This window comes from Lontra canadensis, unplaced genomic scaffold (genome assembly GCF_010015895.1).
Source record: "Lontra canadensis isolate GAN:19392208 unplaced genomic scaffold, GSC_riverotter_1.0 scaffold19, whole genome shotgun sequence".
Classification (NCBI taxonomy): domain Eukaryota; kingdom Metazoa; phylum Chordata; class Mammalia; order Carnivora; family Mustelidae; genus Lontra; species Lontra canadensis.
Genome location: NW_022631013.1, coordinates 4,797,959 through 4,813,603, shown reverse-complemented (window position 1 = coordinate 4,813,603; position 15,645 = coordinate 4,797,959). Strand labels below are relative to the sequence as shown.

The following is a 15,645-nucleotide window of genomic DNA, read 5'->3' as shown; positions in this document are numbered from 1 at the left end:
CTGCCCACTCTTGATCATTTGTTATTAATTCCAGGCTGTACTGTTAACTGTAGACACTCGTGTAAGCTGCTGGACCCACTAGGACACTTGAGATGAAAATGCTTTCATTTGCTTGGTGCTCTGAGCCATAAAACTCATCAAGGAGGAGGACGAAACCTTCTTTCCCTTTTATATTTCTTTATGCTGCTGATAATTGGATTTGTCTATGCACTGACAGGCCAAATTTAAAATTCAGGTTTGTTTGTTGTGTTTGTTTTTGTTTTTTAGGCCCAAGATTCACTAGGAATGAGCAATCTCCTACTTCTACTCTTGTGTTTCCAGGGTCTAATATGGTACCCTGGAACCTTTGTAGGCAATCAGGAAATATTTGTGGAATGACTGAGAAAATACTTGTGCTGTTGGACAGTAGTATTAAAAAGCTCTGAGATGGTTTGGGATATAAAAGAGGCATTTGGAACACATTGCTGAAATCCCCTCTAGATGGGATGTATGTGTCCCCATGTGGCATATGCGAAATGGAGGTGGGGGGTATGGAAGTAATTAAGCTAATACCAGGGGGAGAGAAGCATATGCATTGATTAGGGCAGTATGGACATCTTGAAATATTCAGCACACAGACCAATTGGCTCAGAATCAATGTGCTCCCTTGACTTGTCCAGCTCCCTCATGTTCCTGCTCTGTGCCGTTCCTTGCTAAGGAAGGAGGTGGCATGTGGGGTTGTGCAAATTCCCTTGCCTCACCAGCACAGAAGGAAGAAGGCAGGGTTCCAGGACTCCCCCAGCCATCTAATAGGCACCTCAGGGGGATGGGAAGCTCTTAGGTTCCTATCTTTTTATACTTTCATTGACTGTCTGAGGCTTCTTTTGTTGCTAGGAGGAAATTTCCCCAACTGCCAATGCTCTGTGCTGAACATGTGATAGCAATAAAGATAAATAAATGTGGGCAAAGATACATCCTCTTTGTCTTTCCCCTTCTGTTTCTGCTCCTTGATGCTTTGAACTCTGGGCACTTTGACTGTCTCTGGCAGCTGTGGTTACCACATAGAGTTGGTGACCACAAATAACATCGCAGAGCCATGGTGTGTTACTTGAGAGTAAGGAAGCTTCTGGCAGTCTGCTTGGAAACTAGGACATCATAGATGGCTTTAGACTTTACTAGGAGGAAATCAGCGGATGCCGCCATATCCCCCTGAGTCATTGACGTTGCTGTCTTTTTCCAGACATTTCCTTAGCCATTCAGTGGGCTTGCAGAACATACTCACCTGGTCAGAATCCTCTGTTTCAGCTCTGCCCAACCTTTGCTCCATAGTACATAGTTCTAAGAGATCTAAATAGGGGCACCGTAATTTTTTTTTTTTCGTGCATGAGAAATAAGTTGGAAAGTGCTGAGTGAAAACAGTTTCTTTACTGCAGGACTTTTAATGTGCTAATGTACGTTATAAATCTCCGAGAAAGGAATATTTTGTTTAGTATGTAGTATTTCCTAATTTGAACCAGTACTTTTTTTTTTTTTTTTAATGAAGCGCCATTAGCATCTTTGGGGAAGTATTAATCTATGTAAGTTAGAGTTGTCAAACATTTATTTGTATCAGAATTGCATGGGCCTTCTGTTCAAAATGCAAATTCTTTGTCCCTCCCCCTTAACAACCAAATCAGAATCTCTTAGATGAGACCTAAGAATCTGTACTTGTAATAAGCACCTGCCACTCTTTTGTTTATTTTAACTTTCCAGAATGCTTTTCATTCCCCCAGAAACAGTCTGTTTCTTACCTCTCTGGTTTTATCCATTTTGTTTCTCCTTCTAGAATCCCCCATTGTTTCTCCTTCTAGAATCCCCCGGTCTTCTCTAGTGAATTTTCCTGCATCCTTTTATACCATGTCCTCTGTGAAGGCTTTCGCCCATGAGAATATAAAGCCCCTTAAGGTGATGGAATGTATTTTATTCATTTGAATATTCCAGTCCTAAGTCCAGTCTCGCTGCCTTGTAAGTTATTAAATGGATGAACAGACAGATTGATGGATGGAAGGATGGAGGAAAAAAATAATCTTTATAAAGTCCCACCATGTCTGTAGTGCTGGTGATCGAAAGTTAAACAGAATCTCTGAATCCCTTCATCACCATCCTCAGTCTGTTCTGTACCTTCATAGAGTTTAATTTTCTCTGTTTAATTTTCCAGTGTGGAATGTTAGGGGTCAGTAAAAACCACCACCCTCCACCATTGCCCTAAAGGTCTTCATCAGCATCCTGCTCACCTCTGTCATTTGCCCTTGGATTATATTGTTGCCATCTTTTGAAAAAATTTATCTTTAGGAGCCACTTTCTCTGTTAGAATTCATTTCCTCCTCTTCCTCCTCCCCCTGATTCCAGCCTACTTCTCTCTCTCTCCGCCCCCCCCCCCTTTTTTTTTTTTGATCTTTGTTCTGCCGTGAGTCATTATCATGGAAATGATCAAGATGTCTGTCAGGATAAAGTAAAAGAATAATTCTCTGCAAACAGCAGACCCCGGGTGGATGAGAAATGGGGAGTTCTGCTTAGCATTAGGGCTTTGAATCCCAGGCATATTTCTGTGTTCTTGCCTGGGCATTGAGAGGAGTTCAGACTTCACCTCCTCCCCTCTGTGATCCAAGGAAATGGGACCGGAAAATACTGACAGATGTGAAGGTTTCAACCTCAGTTAGGTATGAAAGCATATAAACAGCTGTTGATCTCTGCCATTGAAACACAGGGGGAAAGAAAAGCTTTCATCTGTTCCCGGATCCTAGTTTAACTAGGATGCCCGTACTATTTTGAAGTCCAGCGTTCTCAGTTGGGAGCATACCAAACAGATGTGGCTCCCTTGTGAACCACAGTCTCCTACACTCCCCCTTGATCCCCTTAAGCTTCCTTTGTGAAAAAGTCAACAGATGTCCCTGTGAAAGCTTCTAAAACCTCCTTCAGTGCAGAAGCAGAGGCCACCTCCTCTTGCACTGTATCTCCTCAACCACTTGTAGAGATAACAGCAGGAAAATAGCTACATCGTTCTTTATTCTATGGCCTATCTAGTTAACAATAATTTTTATGTTCTAGCCCTCAGCTTCTCTGTTTTTCTGTTATATAATAGGACGTCATATCTTAGTTCTAACACTAAGAAAAAAAATGAGTGGAAAACTTAGAGCTCCTCCAACTCAATGTTTTTAAAAAGTCTCTGAACAGGAGGAATAAGAACATTTAAAAATTAATTACATGATCTCACCTACCTTTATGGTTTTAGAATAGTTGGGTGTCATGCAAGGAGAGAGCAGGGAAGGAAAGCAAGAAAGGTGGTGGGGGTGGGGGACTCATGTCTGTTGGGCTTGCTAAGTGCCACTGTTAATCTTTCTTAATTCTTGCAACAACTCAGTTAATTAAAATTCCATTTTACCAGTGAGGATGCTGACATTTAAATAAGCTAAGGGGCTTTCCCAAGGTTGTACAGCTAGTAGGTTATTTAGAAGTCAGAGTTGGGGTTCAAGAGTAGCAAAAAATCCATGCCCTTATCTCCCACTACCATTTATAGCAGGAATCATTATTTGCAAATTTTCCTTCACATGGCTAAAGATTTCTCAATCAGTGGTTCTAGGAGGTTGTCTAGGATGGAGAAAATGTTACAAAACCTGACTTTGTTATAACTTTTAAGGAAGTGATTCTTTTTTGGGTTTTGTTTTATTTTGTTTTTGTTTGCTCCTGTTTAAAAAAAATCACCTACAAAATGCCTGAAGTGTATGTCCAGGCACTGGAAGTGTTTCCATGTTCCATTCTGAGATCGGGGAAGGGATGACTTAGCCTCATGAAAACACTTTGTGAGCCCATAATGACCTATTACTATGGTTCATTGATTCTTTCATTTAATAAATGCTTGAAAAGCTCCTGCTCTGGAGCAGGATCTGTTTTAGGCACTGAGAGAGCAAAGCAGAGTTCATGTCCTTGAGCAGCTTCCATAATGTGCAGAATGTCAAGTTGCTCTGTAGGTTTTTCCAAAATGGGTAGTTTGTTCAGTGATCAAGTGCATTGTAGAAATAGTTGCATCCCTTTGGCTACCTTTCTCATGAGGCTACAGCTGAGTTTCATCCTCTCTCAAAATATTGTGGCAGGAAACATGAGACTATAAAACTGTCCGTGGGGAGAGCTCTTCAGACATGAGGTATCAGGGAACTGGGTTTATAATTAGCCTTTAAATTTTATTTTTTTCACTTTTTTTTATTATGTTCAGTTAGCCACTGTATAGTACATCATTAGCTTTTTTTTTTTTTTTAGATTTTATTTATGTGACAGAGGGAGAGATCACAAGTGGGCAGAGAGGCAGGAGGGGGTGGGGGAGGGGGTGGGGGTGGGAAGCAGGTCCCTGCTGAGCAGAGAGCCCCATGTGGGGCTCAGTCCAGGACCCTGAGATCATGACCTGAGCGGAAGGCAGAGGCTTAACCCACTGACCCACCCAGGCACCCCACATCATTAGTTTTTGATGTAGTGTTCAGTGATTCTTTAGTTGCATGTAACATCCAGTACTCATCACATCACATGCCCTCCTTAATGCCCATCACCTGGCGACCCCATCCCCCCACCTCTCTCCCCTCTAAAACCTTCTGTTTGTTTCCTGGAGTCCATTGTTTATCATGGTTTGTCTCCCTCTCCAATTTCTCCCCCTTCAGTTTTCTCTCCCTTCCCCTATGGTTCTCTGTGCTATTGCTTCTCTTCCACATATGAGTGAAACCATATGATAATGGTGGTTCTCTGCTTGACTTATTTGACTTAGCACAATCCCCTCAAGTTCCACCCATGTCACTGCAAATGGTAGATATTCATTCTTTCTGATGGCTGAGTAATATTCTTTGTATATAAACCACGTCTTTTTTAGCCATTCATCTGTTGAAGGGGCTCTTCGCTCCTTCCACAGTTTTAGCCTTTAAATTTAAACTATTTTTTTTTATTGTAGGTCTTCCTCATTTTTTGGTTTTGATATAAATCTGTGTAACACTGGTAAGACAGCGTGTACATCAGCAAAATGTATTTACCTGCGGTTAGGCTAACATTGGCCTTGCAGACAGAGACCTGAATTGATTCAAGAACCCCTGCCCTCACAGGGTCTTCTGTGACGTTGGTAAAAGCATAACTGAGAACTATAATTCGATCTCAGAGGACTGTTGTAAGGATTGAAGGAGGCCCTAAGAGTAGAAACACCCAGCCCTGAGCCCTGATCATCTCTAAGTGGTGCTGAGAAACAAATGAGCTTATTGCTTTTCCCTCTCTGCATACTCTTGTGCATAACTATCAACGCAAACTCATGGTGACCATTGGTGACCATTGGCAATTTCTGAACAGTATCCCTAGAACAATAAAATGCATTGTAAAAGACTCAATAAGATTTTTAAAAGTTAGCAGTCTTCATTGCTGAATTGCTCTGTCTTGGGGTTGTAATCTCTTCATAGGTTGTCATCTCTCAAAGACTTAGGGAAATTTCAATGTTTTTTTAAGGAGCTAGAGCAAATCCTGGTTTGGAGGATGAACACCTAACTATTTAGGGAGAAAGCCATTTGGTGGGGTCTTCTCACTTGGTTTCCAGAAAATTGAGTCCTGAACCTGCCGATGTCCAGTGTTAAAGCCGCCAGCCTCAGTAGAGGGTGGGTACAGATTGGTGGAGAAGAGGGGAGATAGCCTACCAGTCACATCTGGGACAAACTACTCAGTGAAATCAATGGTGTGCAAGGTTACCTCGATTTGATCTCTCAAGAGGATGGGGAAAGTGTTCTCAGGCAGCTTAGGGCCAGGAATGGAGCTCCCAAAATAGCCTTGTGAGCTAGCAAGTTTTCCCAGGGCTTTTGAAAACATGATTTGCCTTTGGGATCTAAGAGACTGTTAGGCTTTCTAAGAATTTACTGGTTGGGAGGGCCTAATAATAAAGCTGCCATCTTTTGGACAGGTACTACCCTAAATACTTTACCTGTATTATGTCATTTAAAATGTAAAACGGTCCCTCTAAGGCACATAGTATGATTTCAGTTTCACAGATGAAAAAGATTAAGGAACTTGGCCAGGTTCACACAGGCAGGGCTGGGATTCAGACCCAAGGTGGCCCAACTCCACAGCCATGGTCTCAGCTACTCAGACAACCTGTGTCTGTTGATAGTCTTACCCCAGAATAAACACCATCCTCGATTTACCTCTGCCTGTTTCATCAGATGTTAAATCCTCTCTGGGAAGAGTCCTAAGACAAACCCAACAGTCACAGTGAGGGGTATGAAAATAGACAGGACCCTGCATCTGATAGAAATTATACTGGGTCCTTATGATGGGAACTCCAAGGTTCTGCTTTTTATGTTTTTTTAAAGATTTTATTTATTTGAGAGAGAGAGAATGAGCAGGAGGAAGATCAGAGGGAGAGGAACATGCAGACTCTGTGTTGAGCATGAAGCCTGAGGTTGGGCTTGTTCCTAGGACCCTGAGATCATGACCTGAGCTGAAATCAAGAGTTGGACGCTTAACCAACTGGGCCACCCAAGTGGCCTTGGTCCTGCTCTTTTTAAGAACTTGCCTCCTCTGGGGTGCCTGGGGCCCAAGTTTGTTCAGTTGTAAATTCATAGAAAACATGCAGATACAGCTAAATCCACTCCTCCACACCCCCACTGGCTACTGGAGAATTGACGGTCTATTGTGGATGGTCACAATTCCCTGCCTTGTTAACCCAGTACTGCAGTGACTTGGTGGCTCTGTTAATGAGGACAGTGTTGAATAACTACCCCCACTCAGTAGATCCCAAGAGATGTCTCTGAAAAACGGTGAGTGCCTCCCTGTGATAAGAAGCAGAGAAGAAGGGAAGTAGATACAGGGAGCTCAGAAGACCTAGAGACTGCCCTGTAAGGGAAGGCTAATTATCTGCTGTCCCAACCTGCACTGAGTTCTCCATTACCTGTGCTATGTAATTTTAATGGGCCAGGTCTCGGGTGACAAGTTGTTACATCTCAGCATCAGTTGGGAAGGCAAAAGGGATATGTGATATTCAGTGGAAAACAGAGATGAAAAACAAAAGCTGTAATGCGGTGGGGGTGGGACCTCTGCTGCTTTAACTTGGGTAGTGAGCGTGGCGTCCTTCCTTAGCCAGCTGTGGCGGTCACTGCTGCACGGAGATGCAGGCTGGCTCAGAGCCATACTGTAGGGATGTGGACGTACATCTGCAAGTACGGCGGGATGGACAACAGTGACTTAACCAGAGCTCTTTCCCGGAATACAGTATGGAGTTGGAAGGAACAGTGGTACAAGCTACTTGGAGGGAGGGCAAGACCCTTAAGCCTGTACTAGAATTCCCAACTGACCTCTACAGAGAGCAGGTTTGTTTATCTGAGCGGGGCTCGTCAGCAGATCCCTGATTCCACAGGTCTTCCCTCTCTGCCCTACTGGCCAGTGGTATGCCTCCCTACAGATAGGGTATACATACTTAAATAATGTCATTTTGAAGGGAGATCCAATTATGGGCCTGCCCTTAGAGCTCCATGTGTAGAGAATGATTCGTTTCCTTTAAAATATCTTGTAGGTCTAGGGACATGTATTGTCTGTAAGACCTCTGCAGATGGGACCTTTCTGTCATTTTAGCTTTAGTAAACTCATGTTAAATGCGTCGTCTAAGTGATAATTCTATCCATTTTCCTTCACATAATCTGCTTTTCCATGAAGTCTTCTAATAAAATGGATGCTCTGGGAAAATGAGCCAGTCTGGAGCGGGAAGTTGGGGGACAGCAGTAAAAAGGAACCAAAGTATTAGTGTCTGTCAGATGTGACTTTGAATCCCAGTAATCAACTTTTACTGGCAAATTTTCAGTCTCTCTAAGCTTGTTTCTCCATCTGTAAAATGCGTGTAACAGTAGCTACATCACGGGATTGTTGAGGGTATTCAATAAATGCTACGTTTCAACCCCTCAGCTCAGTGCTGGATGAACTTTACATGTTCCTTCCCTCAGCATCACACAGTATCATGGTGAAATAGACGCGCCAGGTGAATTGAGGTGAAAAAGGGAAGAACCTCGGATAAAAATCCACTAATTATACCAAACATTCGACATTGGGGTTGATCGTTCAGGTTCCCTTCCTCTCTTGCTACGTCTCATGGAACCAGTGGAAGAAAAGGTAAACTTGCGTGGGATGAGATTAACCTCGCTTGACCTTGGCTACCAGGAGCAGGACCAGGTCCACAGTAGGACTACAGAAGATGCTTCACAGGCACAGCCTGCGTGGCCTGCACCAAGCCCATTCCACCTTCTTGTTTCTGCCCCAGGGTACGGCGCTCGGCAGAGCACTCTGCACTGAGTGGACCCCTGCAGAGTTAACTACCGCGGGGCAAGTGGAGATTGACTGACTGATGCCATGTAGTTCCTATTGCTGAACATACGTCTTCCTAAAAAAACAGGAGGAGTGGAATTTTTGGTCACTTGGCTCACATTTTCATTTCTTGGACAAAGTTCAATATTTAAAGGAAGCTTGTCCTTTTGTGATGGGAATACCTCTTCAGTGTTGTGTCTCATTGACTCTCAGGGCATGCCTCTGGAAGGGAAAGTGTTTGTCTTCGTGGAGAGACGAAATGAACTGTGAGCGTTCTCGTAGGGAAAGGAGAACCCGTTCTTCAAAAGAAGCAATAAGTTTTCGGGGTTTCTCAGCCCAGGATCCCGAGAGTGGAGAACCAGGACGGTTTAAGGGAGGAGCTCCAGCCAAAGGAGTATTTGTTTTGTTGCTTACCCCCCAGAGTCCTGTCATCCGGGAAACTGCCAGCAGTGACAGGCTGAAGTGAGGGAGCCCTGATGCTGGGCATGGCAGCACAGTGGAGCCTCAGCATCCGGGGACAACCGAGCGTCCCTTGTAGGTGACTTCCTTCAACATCACCTTGGTTGCTGGGCCCAGCCAGTGAGTCCTCCTGTGCACCCCATAAGAAGCAGAGAGAAGGAAGTTGTCGAATGCTGGGAATTTACCTGCTGTGGCCCCTCATCAAATATAAACCATCCATATTTTGCCATCCCAGAGTAGGGAAGAAAAAGCCTATAGCTGAGGACATCTGTCTTCCTATGTCTCTGAAGAGAAATGTGAGCAAATATATGTTACTGACATATACCAAGATCCCTAGGGAACTATCTGTGGGCAGGAGCTGTGTGTTTTGATGGCTTTATTTCTGTTTTCCAAAAGGACCATAGAACGAATGGTCCATCATCACATCAGTCCAGGTTCAAATCCCTTCCTCGCTTTATGGGCTCTGTGACTTGGCAAGCCCTGAACTTCTCTGAGCCTGTTTCCTCATCTGGAAAAATGGGGGGTAGTAATGATGATACCCGCTTAGTAAGGTTATGAACTAATATAAGGTTATGAATTAAGTGTCACAGGGCGTATGAAGCTCTTCATGAGTTCCTGGCAGAGAGTTAAGTGCTGAATAAATTTGAGCTTTATTTCCTTCTTTCAGTGATATAAAAAGGGGAGACTTGTGATTTATTGCAGCTCTAATGCCTGATTATAGAGGAGAATGTCTCTTACAGCATTCTCTGCACACTTCTTTTCCAACTGAAGTTAAAAATTAAGAAAAGTTATTGACCCTATCATAATTGTAGTAGTGATCTTGGAAAAAAATAATTTCCATATCCATTAGAGTCTCGATTAAGAATCAGAACTTGAACACTAGCTGAAAGCAGTAGATTCCATTTTTTCAGCAGGGTAATCAAGTTTTAAAGTTTAAAATACAGTAGTAGTCAGGGCACCTGGGTGGCTCTGTCAGTTAAGTGTCTGCCTTCGGCTTGGGTCATGATCCCAGTGTCTTGGGATCCAGCCCCGCATCAGACTCCCTGCTCAGCACGGAGCCTGCTTCTCCCTCTCCCTCTGCCTGCTGCTCTGCCTGCTTGTGCTTTCTCTCCATCTCTCTGTCAAATAAAAAAACAAAATCTTAAAAAAAAAATGAAATAAATAAAAAATAAATAAAATAAAATAAAATAAAACACAGTAGTAGTCATATTAACGAACACGTATGACCTATTCTGGGCCAAACACCATGCTTCGTTCTTTCTGGATATTTTTTTCTAATCCTCACAGAAGTTCTGGTTGACCATTGTTATTATCCCTATTTTAAATGAACCTGCGATGACTTTCTCTTCCCAGAGTTTGGGCAAAGCTGGAAAGTCAAACTAGGATGGTGTAGAGAGCAGGTAATAACAAAAGGTTCGAGCCACTCTGACCCTAAGGTTGGACAAAAGGAGGGGAAAGGATATTGGGTGCCTGGGAGCCAGGGTGCTCAGCAGGAGCTGGATGCACAGAGCAAAGACCTGGTCCATAGGCCCTAGAGCCAAGAACATGAGTTCAAAGGAGAGAGGGTGAGGAAAAGTGCCTGGGTGTCTGATACCGTCCTCTTCTCTCCTGCCAGTGCTCCCCCTGGTCTTTGGCATAGAAGCCTGGGCGCTCTATATTGGAAAGGGTGAGGAATGGATCTGAGAACAAATAGTTCAGCAAGTGACTGGCTTATGTAGAAAACAGACAAATAAAAAATAAATGTATGATATAATTTTAGGCAGTGATAACTTCTGGGAAGACCACTGAAGTTGGAACAGGGATTTGGGATGCTGTAAGATTTGAAATAGATGTACAGTAGTGGTTCTCAATTTTTGCTTTTTTTTTTTTTTTTGGTCTCAGAACACTTTCATACTTTTAAAAAATTATCAAAGATTTCAAAAGCCCCTTTTGTTTACATGGGTTCTATTTGTTAATAACTACCATATTAGATATTACAAGTAGGAAAGTTTACAAATATTTATTCATTGAAAAAAACAATAAACATCACATATGAACATATATAACATTTTTCATGAGAAGTAATGGTTTCCCAAAACAAAAAAATAGAGTAGGAAGAGTGGCATTGTGTTATTTTTTTTAAATCTCTTTAGTATCTCTTTAGAAGACAATTGGACTCTCTTATCTGCTTCCACACTTTGATGTATTGTGATATGTTGTTTCGTTCAAGTCTAGGGTCTAGGGTCAAGTCTAGGGTCACAATAAATAGCTGAAATGTGATGACTTTGCGTAACCCTGACAGGATCCCCACGAAAGAACCCCAGGGCTCCATACAATGCTTTGAAAACCACTGATACACATAAAGCGATTAGGAGTCCTGTCCTTTGCACCTACTAGGTATTTGACATTTGGGTTGAATGAACACAAATGAAAATTGCACTGAGGGTTTGCTGTCCTGTGTGACAGTGGTGACATTGGGGACATCATGATCGTATAAACCAGTTAGGCAACACTGTTAGGGCCCCATTCATCAGTAGGTCATAAACTCTGTGATATTTATCCAGCAGTGCTGATGGCCTCTGTGTTCATAGTTCTCCCTATGTGTTCTCCCTCTATGTTCATAGTGTCGTCATCTCTAGCTCACAGACTTTTGTAGGACCACCAAAAGAAGGATGCTAATTACTCTCTTGAAAAAAACGAACCCTCTGATTTCTTTAGCACTGTGTTCACACCAACCTAAAGAGCTACTTCAAACTAGACACTTAATTGGTGGTTCTTGATATGCATCTAGGCAGCATTTTAACATTTGAATGGAATTGCTATGAAATAATTATTGTGCTCTACAATAAAGAGTGGTAGGCCACCACCAGTTACTCACCTTGCAAATGCTATGCAGCAGATAATCAAGTTCAGGGTGGTGTTCTGTCTGAATCAGAGAGGTCATGAATTTCTTCTCACCATCTACTGGTATATAGTCTTACAGAATGGCAGCATTAGCTGGGACCTAAGTAATACTTTTAAGCTGTTATGGGAAAGAAATTGGATGAATGATCTAGGAAGTATTTGCTCTTTTTGGATTACGTGTTACCTGCTCTCTCCATCCACACAGATAATTAAATTTGGCATTAACTGAGCCCCATGACAAACAATACCGTGCTGGAGACAACCGTTAGTCAGCTTTAGATAGGCAAGACCATACTACTTCCAACCTGCAAGTGGACAGATAGGAGAAGATTCTTTGGGTAGAATAGTTTTTAAGTGGGGTTTTTAAAAATATCTTATGCCAGGGGTGTATAGGCGGTATAGTCAGTTAAGCATCTGACTCTTGGTTTCAGCTCAGGTCGTGATCTCAGGTTCATGAGATTGAGCGCCACATGGGGCTCCACGCTCAGGGCAGAGTCCGCTTGAGATTCTCTTCTCCCTCTCGCTCTGCCCCTCCCGTTGCTCTCATGCGCACGCACTCTCCTGCTCTCTAATATAAATACATAAATCTTCAGAAAAATATCATATGCCAAATGAAATGTGTTTTATTGCTTTGTCAGAGGCACAGTTCACATCTGGCTTTCTGAGTGGATTATATCATTATCTAGCTTTGGTTTCATGCTGTGGCTCTAATAACATGTGTACCATTTACTGAGCACCTACAATAGGTTAGGTGCTTTACAAAGTTCACTTGCTTTGAATAACCTTTTTAGAGAGGTATTTTTTGCTTGTTTTCCAAATAAGGAAAGCATCTCAGGGAGGCACGTGGCCACACAGCCTGTTAAGGCTTGCAGCAGTACTTTCTGACTCCTCGGTGTTTTTTCATGGTGATACACACATTCTAGACATGTGCTTGCATGCCTTCGCATAAACTCACAGACATATAGATATTCAAAGACTGAGTGGGAGAGGAAAACAATGAAAGGACAATTCAAAGATGCAGAACGTTCGATCTCTCTGTGACACCAAAGCGTGAGGTCCTTGCAGAAGAAATGCTGCTTGGATGAAACAAGGTATCTCAAGCCGAAGCCTTGAATGCTGGGATTTTGACACAGGGTCACTTGCAACTTGGGACATTGATGTTGGTGGGACAGAGCTTCTATTAATTAATAAGGTGAGACAGCTGGTTCAGGGGTTTTCATTGTATGGTGAAGGTTGATTGTGTGTGTGTGTGTGTGTGTGTAATGATTAAAAGTCTCACTGGTTAGGAAGAGGGGGAAAAAAAAAATAAAAGAATATAAGGGTATGCCAGCTTGCTACATTCAGTGCCCTGTGGTTTCATGCGAAATCACTGAGCAGACCAACATAGTACAGTCTTCAATTTTCAGGACCATGTGTACAAACCCCGTCCCTCCCTCTGCCTCCCCTTTTTTGCTCCGTGGTTGGTTAACCCTATTTCCTCTGCTGTAATGCTAGAAGACCTAGGTCATGAGGTTGCTATGAGGTCTTAGGATAACACACAGGTTTGGCACGTAGAAAACGGGCGATAAATATCAACTACCGTGGTTCCCAATAATATTGCAGATACTGCATCTCTGCAAAGTCATTGCTGGGTCTCTCTCCCATAGGAGAAGCTGCACATCCCAGTTCATGATAGAGGGTCCCAGAAATAAAAACCCTAGAGGCTGCAAGCCCCCCAATAGCCAGGGTCAGAGGCAGGTTGCTGGACCTCCCGCAGAGGTGGACTGTTCAGCCGTGGTTTCTCAGTCACCCCTTAGACAGTGGACCCCTCGGGGGCCATGAAATATTTTTAGCCCGAAAACACGCTGACTGTTAGGACAGCCCTGGAATCTGGCTGCCTTTATCAGTCTGTGATGATTCATGGGGCTGACTGGCTGAGCTGTTCTTCCAGGTGGCCCAGGTGCATTGTTCACCCTCTCCCACCCCCGCACCAGCTCCCCGGCCTCCCCTCTGACAAAGCGAGGTCCATGGAGACACTCTGTCAGCTCTGGAGAAAGACAACCAAAAGCAGGGCTCACGTGTTTCAGATACAGTAGTGTAGCCTTTTCCAAGACGGTTTGAAAGGCGATGCTGTCAAAGTGAACCTTTTAAAACATCTAATCAATCTATAAGGATAAGTTTCTGGGAAATCTAGGTTTCAGAACTAGGTTCAGAGCTATTAATTCAGCAGCTACTTATTAAGCCCTCCACATTCCAAGTACTGTATTCTTCCGTGGGACACAAAGACTGGTCTACCTGGTCCTTGTGGCTGCCTCTCAGGGGCTCCTCCACACCCCTGAAAGCCCTCTATTCCCATCATTGGAGCATTTAACCCACCAGAGACTCTGACTTTCTTCCCAGGTTTTAGTGGCAGGCTGGTCTCTCCTAACCTCATTTATTAGGCCAGCTCCTCGTCCCACATTCCAAGACCAGGAAGTGAATTCTTGCTTGGAGCTCTGCCTGGTACCCTAGTCATTGAGGACTGGCATCCCACCTTGTCTGCCCAGTTGTGCCCGTATTGGAGTCACTTATGGTATCCATAATGATAACAGGGTCCACACTACTGGATGCCAGCCCCTTCCATGCTGACCACTGGCCAGCTCAGTTCCTCTGCCAGCCCCCTGTCCTCTTGAGTTTGCCCCAAGCATCTGCCTCATCCTCATGGGTTTGTCAGGGGTCCTAAGCCTTCTGCCACTGACGATGGCATCCTACCACCAACTTAGTAGAAGCTCGGGAGCCATTTACAACCTCAGGCTGGGCACCGTGCTTTGAGCAGGGAGCAAGTGAGGGCTCCTCACTTGGGCAGGAATGGAGCTCTGAGTCAAGGTCCCCTGTAGCTGATCGTGCCCTGACTTGACTGCTCAGGCTTTTTCTAAGGTTAATGCTCTGCTCCTCTGGCCAGACTGAAGTGTGGTCAAAAGCCGAGGGACTAACAGGTGGTACAGCCCCTTGCTCACAAGAATTCTCAGTGCCCTCAACTATCATGTAGTTACTGCTACTGCTGTCTGTGCTTCCAACAGGTAAAGCGGCTTGCATCACAGTGTCCTAATGGTACTGCAGTGAAATAAGAAAAGAAAAAATGCATCTGACATTTTGCATGGGAGGGCCTTATCAAGCTGCTCCATGCTTTGATCCAGCCATCCATCTCCGTAATTTAAGAAATAGCAACATGATTTCTGTTCTCCCATAGCGTCTAGATGTTTTTGTTTTCAGTAGGATTTAGCAAAGTCATTATCCCATGCTTCAGTCTAAAAATACTTCAGTACATTGTTTTAAGTGACATTAGAAAAAAAAAAACCTGAAGTTTTTTTTCCTTGGAGAATAAGCAGTTTCAGATCTAAGGCCGATGTTTCCCTAAGGATGATTCTAACTCTATCGCATAGCTCACTGCTCATAAATAATGAGTCTGACAAATGTGGGATGTATCAGTGAATTTCAGAAGGAAGGACTCTGGTGACAGTGTGATGCAGATTGTAGTAGCTGAAGGGTTTTGTTTTTTTTTTTTTAATCAGAAATGACTCTTTTTTTGTCCCCCATCAAATGGATCATAGTCATCAATGATTAATAGATAAATAGATCTCATATAAATAAGTAAATGAATTTGGTAAGAGAGCCACGGCCCCCTAACTGACTCATGTCCAATAAAATTATTATTTTTAAAAAATTTTTATTTAATTATTTGACACAGAGAGAGAAATCACAAGTAGGCAGAGAAGCAGGCAGAGAGAGGGAGGGAAGTAGGCAGAGAAGCTCAGCAGAGAGCCTGATGTGGGACTCGATCCCAGGACGCTGCACTGAGCCACCCAGACGCCCTCATGTCCAATAAAATAAGACAGTTTTCCCATGGCTGTCAGCAAGGGCTTGAAACTCATCAAAAAGGAGTAAAGTTAACGAATAACTTCCTATATTTTTTCCTATAGTAGTCTTTGGTATTCTCGGAGATCTTACTACCGAGGGAGGCGG

At 43.4% G+C, this 15,645-nt stretch overlaps 1 protein-coding gene across 1 annotated transcript in view; it reads left to right on the top strand.

Moving 5' to 3' along the window:
• MOB3B (MOB kinase activator 3B) overlaps nucleotides 1-15,645 on the top strand; it is a 193,369-nt gene that overhangs the window by 72,991 nt on the left and 104,733 nt on the right. The window lies entirely within an intron of this gene.